The sequence below is a fragment of the Hemitrygon akajei genome, chromosome 16 (assembly GCF_048418815.1).
Source record: "Hemitrygon akajei chromosome 16, sHemAka1.3, whole genome shotgun sequence".
Taxonomy (NCBI): Eukaryota; Metazoa; Chordata; class Chondrichthyes; order Myliobatiformes; family Dasyatidae; genus Hemitrygon; species Hemitrygon akajei.
The window spans coordinates 70,575,827-70,586,328 of NC_133139.1; the positions used below are offsets into that span (position 1 = coordinate 70,575,827).

Consider the following 10,502-nt stretch of genomic DNA (forward strand, 5'->3'; position numbering starts at 1 on the left):
GTGTTTGGAATTCCAGGACAGAAGGAGATGTCAAATTTTAGATTGGAATCCTTTGTGTGAACCTGCAGGAGACAGAGCTGTGGAAGAGGTGACTTCCCAGATTATTTAACTACATAGTGTGATCACTTGAGTCGAACACGATGTTCACACAAGGGGTTTTTCCCTTAACGGAGAACACCTGTGCGCGACTTTGTTTCACGTGGGGAAGCTGATGCACGGGCAGCCATTGCACAGTCCTTGACAGATCAGGATCAGGGTCAAGTGGCATAGCGCACAAGATGACTGGAGACACTTCACGGCTGCGGCCTTCCTCCACCTTCACTGCTGTTGTGATGTGCCATCATCTTCCGCCGGCTCTAACATTGAGGTCTTGGTTGAATCGCTCTTTGTCTAGAACCTCCCCATGACCTTCCCACCATGGGTGACCCTACCAGAAGCTTCACTCCTGGGGTCTCAGGAACTCACAAGCCTCTCCACCACATCAATGTGATGATCCTCTGGAGAAGAGAGATGATAATGAGGTTGGGAGAGGATAAACACGACAAGGTCCCTTCAACTCCATATACATTTATGTGGTGCATCAAATGTAGCAAAATGATATTGAACAATATCAACAAGATATTTGACACCAAAATCCATTAGATTATAATTTCAAGCACAGATGTTTTACTATACATCGTACATTAAGGATGTTTTCCTTTTTTTTAAACCAAGCAGCTTTTTTTTCTGGTAGTGGGTTTAGCTTTTTTGTATAATAAAATTATTCCTTTTCAATTTTATGTTTAAATTTAGTCAATATGGATATGGTGTAATTACACTTCATCTGTGATTTCAATATATTGTAATCGATATATAGTATATATCTTACTGTATTCTGTTCTTTTATGTAAGAAATTAATAAAAGTATTGAAAGAGAAAAGATTATGATTTCATGAGAGGAACATACGGGGCAGATAGTCAGAATCTTTTCCCCAGGGTAGATATTTATTTTATTTAGAGATATAGCTCAGGAATGGAATATTGAGCCTGTGTTGCCATAGTAACATAGCGGTTATCATGATGCTATTACATTTAGAGTTTGGAGTTCAACACCAATGGCTTCTCTGTACGTCCTCCCTATGGAATGTGTGGGTGTTCTCCTGGCCCTCCGGTTTCCTCCCACAGTCCCAGGATAGGTTAATTGGTCATTGTAAATTATCCCGTGATTAGGTTAGGGTTAAACTGGGATTGTCGGTGGCTGGTGGGCACTGTGGCCTGAAGGACCAGAAAGGCCGATTCCACTGTATCTAAATAAATAAAAAAATAAAGAAATAAAATCCCAGATTGTAAGAAAGAGAGAAGCCCAAATCTATAGTTCCAGACATCTGAAGGAGTGGACACCGACGCTGGATCAGGTTGGAGATAAGAAAAAGGACAGAATGGGAAGAGAGTATAGAATCCCAAGGATTGCAGGGGGAAGGAGGAAGAGGAAGCAGCTAGACTGGGAAGGAAATTTGAAAATAAAACATTGCATAACCGTGTGCTGACTCCACGCTTTTGAATCAGTGGATAAAGTTTATCTGGATGAACCTGAGTCATGTCCATAATAAATGAGCAGAATTAGGCCATTTGGCAAATCCAGTCTGCATTTCATCATGGCTGATCCATTTTCCTCCTGCCTTTTCCCATATCCCTTCATGCCCTGACTCATCAAGAATCTACGAACCTCTGCCTTAAAAATGCCCAATGATTTGGCCTTCACAACCGCCTGAGGTAACGAATTCCTGGCTAAAGAAATTCCTCCGCATCTCTGTTCTAAATGGACAACCCTCTATTCTGTGTCTGTGCTCTCTGACCTTAGACTCTCCCACCCCAGGAAACATCCTCACCCCAGAAAGACTGAGGTCTTTCAACATTTGATAGGTTTCAATGAGATTCCCCCTCATTCTTCTAAATTCCAGTGTGTACAGGCCCAGAGCCATCAAATGCATTTTATATGATAAGCCTTTCAATCTCCAATCATTTTTGTGAACCTCCCTTGAACCCTCTTCAATCTCAGCTCATCCTTTCATAGATAAGGGGCCCAAAATTGCTCACAGTACTCCATGTGAGGCCTCACCCATGCCTAATAAAGCCCAAACATTGCCTCCTTTGTTTCACATTCTAGTCCTCTCGAAATGAATGCTAACATTGGATTTGCCTTCCTCACCACCAACTCAACCTGCAAATGAACCTTTGGGGAATCCTGCACGAGGACTCCCAAGACCTTTCACCTCAGAATTTTATATTTCCTCTCCATTTAGAAAATAATAGTAGGTGCTTATCTCTTCTCCCAAAGTGCATGATCGTATACTTCCCAACACTGTATTCCATCTGCCACTTCTTTGCCCATTCTCCTAATATGTATAAGTCTTTCTGTTGCCTCTCCACCTGCCCCTCCTCCTTTCTTTGTATCATCTGCAAACTTGGACACAAAGCCATCAATTCCATCTTCCAAATATTTGACATGTAACATAAAAGGAAGTGGTCCCCAAACAGACCCCTGTGGAATTCCACTAGTCACCAGCAGCCAATCAGAAAAGGCTCCCTTTATTCTCATTCTTTGCTGCTTGCCAATCAGCCAATCATCTAACCATGCTAGTATCTTTCCTGTAATACCAGGGCTCTTAACTTGTTAAGCAGCCTCATGTGCAGCGCCTTTTTTAAAGCCTAGTTACACAACATACACCAATTTTCTTTTGTCTATTCTGCTTATTATTTTTTCTACAAATTCCAACAGATTTGTCAGGAAAGATTTTCCCTTAAGGAAACCATACTGAGTTTGGCCTATTTTCTCATGAGCCTCCAAGAACCCTGAAACCACATCCTTAAAAAAACTACTTCAACATCTTTGCAACCACTGAGGTTGGAGTAACTGACCCATAATTTTGTTTCTTCTGCTTCTCTCCTTTCTTGAAGAGTGGACTAACATTTGCAATTTTCCAGTCCTCTGGAACCATGCCAGAATGCATTGACTCTTCAGCCACCTCCTTCAGAACCCTGGTCCAGATCTTCCCGTTTCCTAAGAACATTTTTCCTTGTGACGGCAATTTCACTCACATCTGTCCCCAACACTCCCGAACTTCTAGTGTCTTCTGTTGTGAAGACTGATGCAAAGTAATTATTCAGTTCATCCCCCATTACTATCTCTTCAGCAGTCAAATATATACTCTCACCTCCCTTTTACAGTTTATATATCTGAAGAAACTTTTGGTATCCTCTTTAATATTATTGGCTAGCTTACCTTGTAGTCTATCTTTTCTTTTTTTTAACGACTTTTTTAGTTGCCTTCTGTTGGCTTAAAAAATGCTTCCCGATTCTCTAAATTCCCACCAAATTTTGCTGTATTATATGCCCTCTCTTTGGCTTTGATTTCTCTTGTCAGCCACGGTTGCGTCATCCTGCCTTTAGAATACTTATTCTTCTTTGGGATATATCTATCCTACACCTTTCAAATTACTCCCAGAAATGCCAGCCATTGCTGCTCTGACATCACCGTTCTCTTCCAATCAGTACTCCCCTCTCATACCTCTGTAATTCACTTTACTCCACAGTAATACAGATATATCTGACTTTAGGTCTCCTTCTCCTTCTCAAATTGCAGAATGACTTCTATCATATTATGATCACTGTCCCTTAGAAGTTCCTTTATCTTAAGCTTTCTAATCAATTCTAGTTCATTCCACAACTCCCAATCCAGAATAGCTGATCCCCCAGTGGAATCAACCATGAGCTGCTCTAAAAAGACATCGCATAGGCATTCTACAAATTCCTCCTCCTGCAATTCAGCACCAAACTGAATTTCCCATTCTTCCTGCATATTTAAACCCTCCATGACTATCATAATTCTGCCCTTTCGACATGCATTTTCTATCTCCCATTGCAATTTTGTAATCTACCTCTTTGCAGCTGTTTGGAGGTCAGTATATAACTCCCATCAGGGTCTTTTTACCCTTTCAGTTTCTTAGCTCTACCCACAATAATTCTACACCTTCTGATCCTATGTCACCTCTTTCTAATGATTTGATTACAATTTCTACTAACAGAGCCTCACCAGCCCCTTGCCTGTCCTTTTGATACAATGTTCATCATTGGACATTAACCTCCCAGCTACTGTCTTCCTTCAGCCATGATACAATGATGCCCACATCATGCATGCCAATCTGTGACTATGTGTACTGATAGTGTACTCATCCAGTGTACTGAGGGCCTTCAGTCCTGTATTCACCCTTTTCGATTTTGTCCGCCTTTTACATTACAGCTCATCCTATTGACTAAAATTTTGCCCTATCATCAGCCCCTCCCTACTAGCAGTCTGACTACACAATGTCTCTGTTTGTAAGCCAACTATCCCATCCTCAGCCCTATCATTCCAGCTCCTACCCCCCTGCCAAATTAGTTTAAACCAGGGGTGTCAAACTCATTTTAGGTCACGGGCCGGATTGAGCAAAATGCAGCTTCATGCGGGCCGGATCAGTCGGACGCGTGAAAACGCAGCTTTCGTTGCCTCCGTTTTTTCAGCCTGCTCTCATGTGTCTCAGTCTCTGCTATAACTATAAAGTGTTTCACTTTACCAATTCCGTTTCTTATGAAGAAGACTGCCGAGCAAGACTGCCGAATAAACACTAAAAACCCTGAAAACCTGGTACCTGAATAAACCCAGCATTAGCCATATCATACGCCATAGGCGCTTCGATTACTGGGGCCAGCTTTAATTGTAATTAGATATTATCTCGCGGGCCAAAGATAATTCCACCATGGGCCGGATTTGGCCCGCGGGCCTTGAGTTTGACATATATGGTTTAAACCCTCCTGAACAGCTCTAGCAAACCTACCTGCAAGGATATTGGTTGCTTTCAGATTTAGGTATAACCCACCCCTTTTCTTTGTGTCATATCTTCCCCAGCAGACATCCCGATGATCCAGAAAACCACAACCCTGCCCCCTGCGCCAGGTCCTCAACCACTCATCCATCTGCCAAATCATCCTATTCTTACCCTCACTGGCGCATGGCGCGGGCAGCAATCCGGAGGTTACTACCCTGGATGTCCTGCATTTCAGCCTTCACCCTAGCTCCCTAAAATCTCTCTTCAGGACTTCCTTGCCTTTCGTACCTGTGAGATTGTTGCCAATACGGACAGAGATTACTGGCTGCTCACCCTCCCCCTTCAGAATGGCACAGACCCGATCCGAGACATCCCTAATCCTGGCACCTGAGAGGCAACATACAGTCCGGGTGTCTCTATCGCATTCACTGTTAATTATTCTCTATTCCTCTAATTATGGAATCTGCTATCACCACTGCAGTCCTCTACCTCTCCTTTCTTCTGAGCCACAGTGCTGGAGACCCCATCACCCCCACGGTCGGATGCCCCCCTCAAATGTATCCAAAGTGATATACTTACTGTATTATTGAGGGGAATGGCTGAAGGGGTATTACATAGAAACATAGAAAACCTACAGCACAATACAGGCCTTTCGGCCCACAAAGTTGTGCTGAACATGTCCCTACCTTAGAAATTACTAGGCTTACCCATAGCCCTCTATTTTACTAAGCTCCATGTACCTATCCAAAAGTCTCTTAAAAGACCCTGTCGTATCCACCTCCACCACCGTTGCCGGCAGCCCATTCCACACACTCACCACTCTCTGTGTAAAAAACTTACCCCTGACATCTCCTCTGTACCCGTTCCCCAGCACCTTAAACCTGTAAACACGAGGAAATCTGCAGATGCTGGAAATTCAAACAACAACACACACAAAATGCTGGTGGAACACAGCAGGCCAGGCAGCATCTATAGGGAGAAGCGCTGTCGACGTTTCGGGCCGAGACCCTTCATCAGGACTAACCGAAAGGAAAGATAGTAAGAGATTTGAAAGTAGTGGGGGGAGGGGGAAATGCGAAATGATAGGAGTAGACCGGAGGGGGTGGGATGAAGCTAAGAGCTGGAAAGGTGATTGGTGAAAGTGATATGGAGCTGGAGAAGGGAAAGGATCATGGGACGGGAGGCTTCAGGAGAAAGAAAGGAGGGGGGGAGCACCAGAGGGAGATGGAGAACAGGCAAACAACTAAATATACCAGGGATGGGATAAGAAGGGGAGGAGGGTCATTAACGGAAGTTAGAGAAGTCAATGTTCATGCCATCAGATTGGAGGCTACCCAGCCGGTATATAAGGTGTTGTTCCTCCAACCTGAGTTTGGATTCGTTTTGACAATAGAGGAGGCCATGGATAGACATATCAAAATGGGAATGGGACGTGGAATTAAAATGTGTGGCCACTGGGAGATCCTGCTTTTTCTGGCCGACCGAGCATAGGTGTTCAGCGAAACGGTCTCCCAGTCTGCGTCAGGTCTCACCAATATATAAAGGGCCACACCGGGAGCACTGGACCTTAAACCTGTGTCCGCTTGTGGCAGCCATTTCAGCCCTGGGAAAAAGCCTCTAACTATCCACACGATCAATGCCTCTCATCATCTTGTACACCTCTATCAGGTCACCTCTCATCCTCCGTCGCTCCAAGGAGCAAAGGCCAAGTTCACTCAACCTATTCTCATAAGGCATGCTCCCCAATCCAGGCAACATTCTGCACTGGCTGTCCATTTCTCATCCTTCCCCTGTCAGCCACCTAGTTACATACCTTCTGTAACCGAGGACTACCTCCCTGTAGCTCCTACCTACCACTTACTCAGTGTCCCGTATGAACCAAAGGTCTTCGGGCTGCAGCTCCAGTTGCTTCACCCTTCTCTGAGAGGCTGCAGCTCGGTGCACCTGGTGCAGGTGTTGTTGTCTGGGAGGATGGAAGTCTCCCAGAATTCCCACATCTCACACACACACTGTCCCTGGAGCCATCCTCACTGTGCCCTTACAGACAAGGAATGAAGAATAAAGAAAAAGAAGGAGAAATTTGTGAGATACTGACCTAGCAAAAGCCTGATGAGCCAAAATCACTCTGACACTGGCCCACTGACACAACGGTTCCTCCAAAAATGGCCTCTCGGTTCGCCCCTGCTCTGTTTTTATTTGCCCTCTCTAATGAATCATGTTCACTGATTGGGCAAAACCAAACTCTGAAAACTGCCACGAAGCACTGCTTTTTCTAATCTTCAGCCATGGACCTATGTGAAATCTCCACTTCTTTTTGGGCTGTCCCTCAATGATTGTGTGCAGCTTTACAGCTAAAGGAAGTCCCCTGCATTCTAATTTCTGCAGAGTTGCTATCACCCTACAGGCTGAAAACCTGCCTTCCGTCTCCACACTAAGCAAATTATCCAGAATGGAGACCCTTCAAAGTCAAAAGTCAAAGCCAAGTTTTCTGTTCTATGCACAAACACATGTATGCACAAGGGCAGTCAAAATGTTACCCTCTGCGGCCACTTTATTAGGTACCTCCTGTACTTAGTAAAGTGGCCACTGAGAGTATGCTCATTGTCCTCTGCTGTTGTAGTCCATCCACTTCAATATTCAATGTCTTGTGCTTCCAGAGATCCTCTTCTGAAAACTGCTGTTGTAATGTGTGGTTATTTGAATTACTGTTGCCTTCTTCTCAACTTGAACCAATCTGGCCAATCTCCTGACTTCTCATTAACAAGGTGGTTTTGCCCACAGAAATGCTGCTTACTGGATGTCTTTTTTTGGTGTTTTTTGGGACCATTCTCTAAAAAATAGAGATTGGTGTGCATGAAAATCCCAGGAGATGAGAAGTTACTAAGGTACTCAAACCACCCATCTGGTGCCAATAATCATTCCACGATCAATGTCCTTTAGATCACATTTCTTCCCCTTTCTGTTGTTTGGTCTGAACACCAACTGGATTTCTTGACCATGTCTGCATGCCTTTATTGCACTGAGTTGCTGTCAGATGATTGGCTGATTAGATATTTGCATTAACGAACAGGTGTACAGGTGTACTTAATAAAGTGAGCACTGAGTATATTTCCAGCAACATCACAGGTAGATTGCAGAAGAGATGCAATATTCACAGGAAAACATAAATCAGGCAAAAATATACATAATTATGCAAGAAAGAATACAATTGGAACAAAGAAGGTCTGTTGCAGCGCAAGGTGGCTATAGAGTGGCTACATGAAAGTTGTGCAGGTTGATTCAAGAACTGAATAGCTGAAGGCAAGTGGCTGTTCTTGAACCGTGTGGGACCTCAGGCTTCTGTACCCCCCTGCCTGATGGCAGCTGTGAGAAAATGGCCTGGATGGTGGGGAGCTTTGATGACAGATGGTGCTTTCTTGATGCAATGGCTCTCGTTGATACTTATGATGGTGGGGAGAGATGTGCCCGTGATATATTTGGCCAAGCCCACTACTCTCTGCAGCTTCTTACGTTGCTGTGCGTTGGAATTGCTGTGCTTGAACAGAATGCAGCTATCCAGGATATTTTCAGCAGTGCATCTGTTGAAGTCTGTAATTATATTCAGATTTACCTAGGACATTGAAGGAGCTCATACAATTTACCTAGGACATTGAAGGAGCTCATACAATTTACCTAGGACATTGAAGGAGTCAATGGGCCCAATAGACTCAAGTGGCCATTGAGTCTATTGGGTACTTAGAGCAATCCTATCAAACCCAATTTCTCTTCCTGAAAGCTGATTATTATCCAGCAATTATTTTCAGGGATGGTGGATGAGGATATCGTAAGTCTAACTTCCACACTACTCCTACATCTGTAAATGACTTAGCCAAGTTTGCCACTCGATTTTTCAGAGGATAAAAATAATACAGAATCAAGATAAATCAGGTTACAGCTCTCTTCCTCTTTCCCCTGAAGAGGGACATGTGCTGGTGGTGTGTGAACATCCTGTGGTGAACTAGATATACCTGTCTGACTGCTCCTGTGGCTCCTCCCACAGACCCTGCTGACTGCTCCTGTGGCTCCTCCCACAGACCCCTGTATAAAGTCGACTGTGGTCTGCTGCTCTCCCTCATTTTCCCAGGATGTAGTGTTGTTCTTCCAGTCAATAAAAGCCGATATCTCACTTCCTAAGTCTCAGCGTGAGTTATTGATGGTGCATCACATCCCATCCATGGTGGACCCCAATCATGTGTGTCTCGTGATCATGAGTGAAGAAAGAGATTGCTTCTGTAAAGCACCTTTCGTGTTGACCTGCAACGGGCCAACATGCTTTAAGCCAAAGAGTCACCTTTGAAGAGTTGCCATAGCAACTCAAAGATAGCAGCCACTTAACAAACTGTAAGATCAATGACCAAGTGAAATTTGTTCTGGTGACGTTGGTCGAATGACGAATATTGGCCCAAGCACCAGTTAGAGGTCACCAATGCTTCTTTAAAATATAGCAACGAGGTTCATGCACTCGTCTAGGAGAGCAGGTTGGAATTTGACTTAAAGTTTCATCCAAAACAAAGCACTCCAATCGAACATCGAACATAGATAGCAGCACTAAACAGGCCCCTTGGCCCACGATGTGTCGACCATATATATTATTTTATTTTAAAGATATAGCATGGCAAAAGGCCCTTCTGGTCCAACAAGCCCTCGCAGCCAAATTACACTCATTTGGCCAATTAACCTAGTAACCTGTATGTCTTTTGGAATGTGAAGGGAACCAGAGCACACGGAGGAAAGCCACAGGGTCACAGGGAGTATGTACAAACTCCTTACAGGCAGCGTATGAATTGAGCTGGGTTGCTGTTGCTTTAATAGTGTTATGCTACTTGCTACACTTCTGGGCTGCCCCTTTGAACCTGTTCTAAGATCAATCTAACCTACATAGCCTTCCATTTTTCTATCGTCTGTGTGCCTAAGAGTTTCTTAAGTGCCCCTAATGTGTCTCCCCCTACCATCATCCCAGTCAGGGTGTTCCAAGCACCCTCCACTCTCTGTGTAAAATACTTGCCTCTGACATCTCCCCTGTACTTTCCTATAATGCCCCCTTGTATTAGCTGTTCTGCCCAGAGTACGGGAGATCTCCTTGCACTTGATTGAAGGGGATCAAAGGCCTCCTAACCTATTTCTCCACCCACCGATGATCCATTGGTATATTTAACTAAATTTAATGTATTATTTTTAAATTTATATTTGAACATTACCTGCATGACTACCAATTATTGCACGCTCCCGATTTCCACCAGTATTTATGTATCCCTCTTTCCGTGGTGAAATGCCCATCAGGTTGTGGGATAACGACAATACGTCAGTCCAAGATGACAGAATACAAACTGGATCTCACAACCATCTGGCTCTTGAACTGCTCTACACGACTCGTACCCTGTCTCAGCATTGCAGCACCGTGCTCCACTTCTTGCACTAATATGGACATGTCTTTGATTGTGTCCTTGTTTTGTTTTCGGACCAAGATCTTGCTTTTGTGTAGTCTTTTTTTCACTCTAGCACGTCTTTTTATGCATAAGTTATAGTTTGTGTTGCTGCCTGTACCTACATCCTGTGATGCAGCTTCAAGCAATTTTTTCTTTGTCCCTGAAACTCCCTCGTCTTGCGTTGCTGTCTGTA

At 44.0% G+C, this 10,502-nt stretch overlaps 1 long non-coding RNA gene across 1 annotated transcript; it reads right to left on the bottom strand.

The window, feature by feature from the left end:
* Nucleotides 1–219: 219 nt before the first annotated feature.
* On the bottom strand, nucleotides 220–10,186 carry LOC140740401 (uncharacterized). The gene is made up of 3 exons (XR_012101842.1): nucleotides 10,082–10,186; nucleotides 6,706–6,881; nucleotides 220–497 (listed from the first exon to the last, which is right to left on the bottom strand). It is a non-coding gene; the product is annotated as an uncharacterized lncRNA (long non-coding RNA).
* Nucleotides 10,187–10,502: the final 316 nt, after the last annotated feature.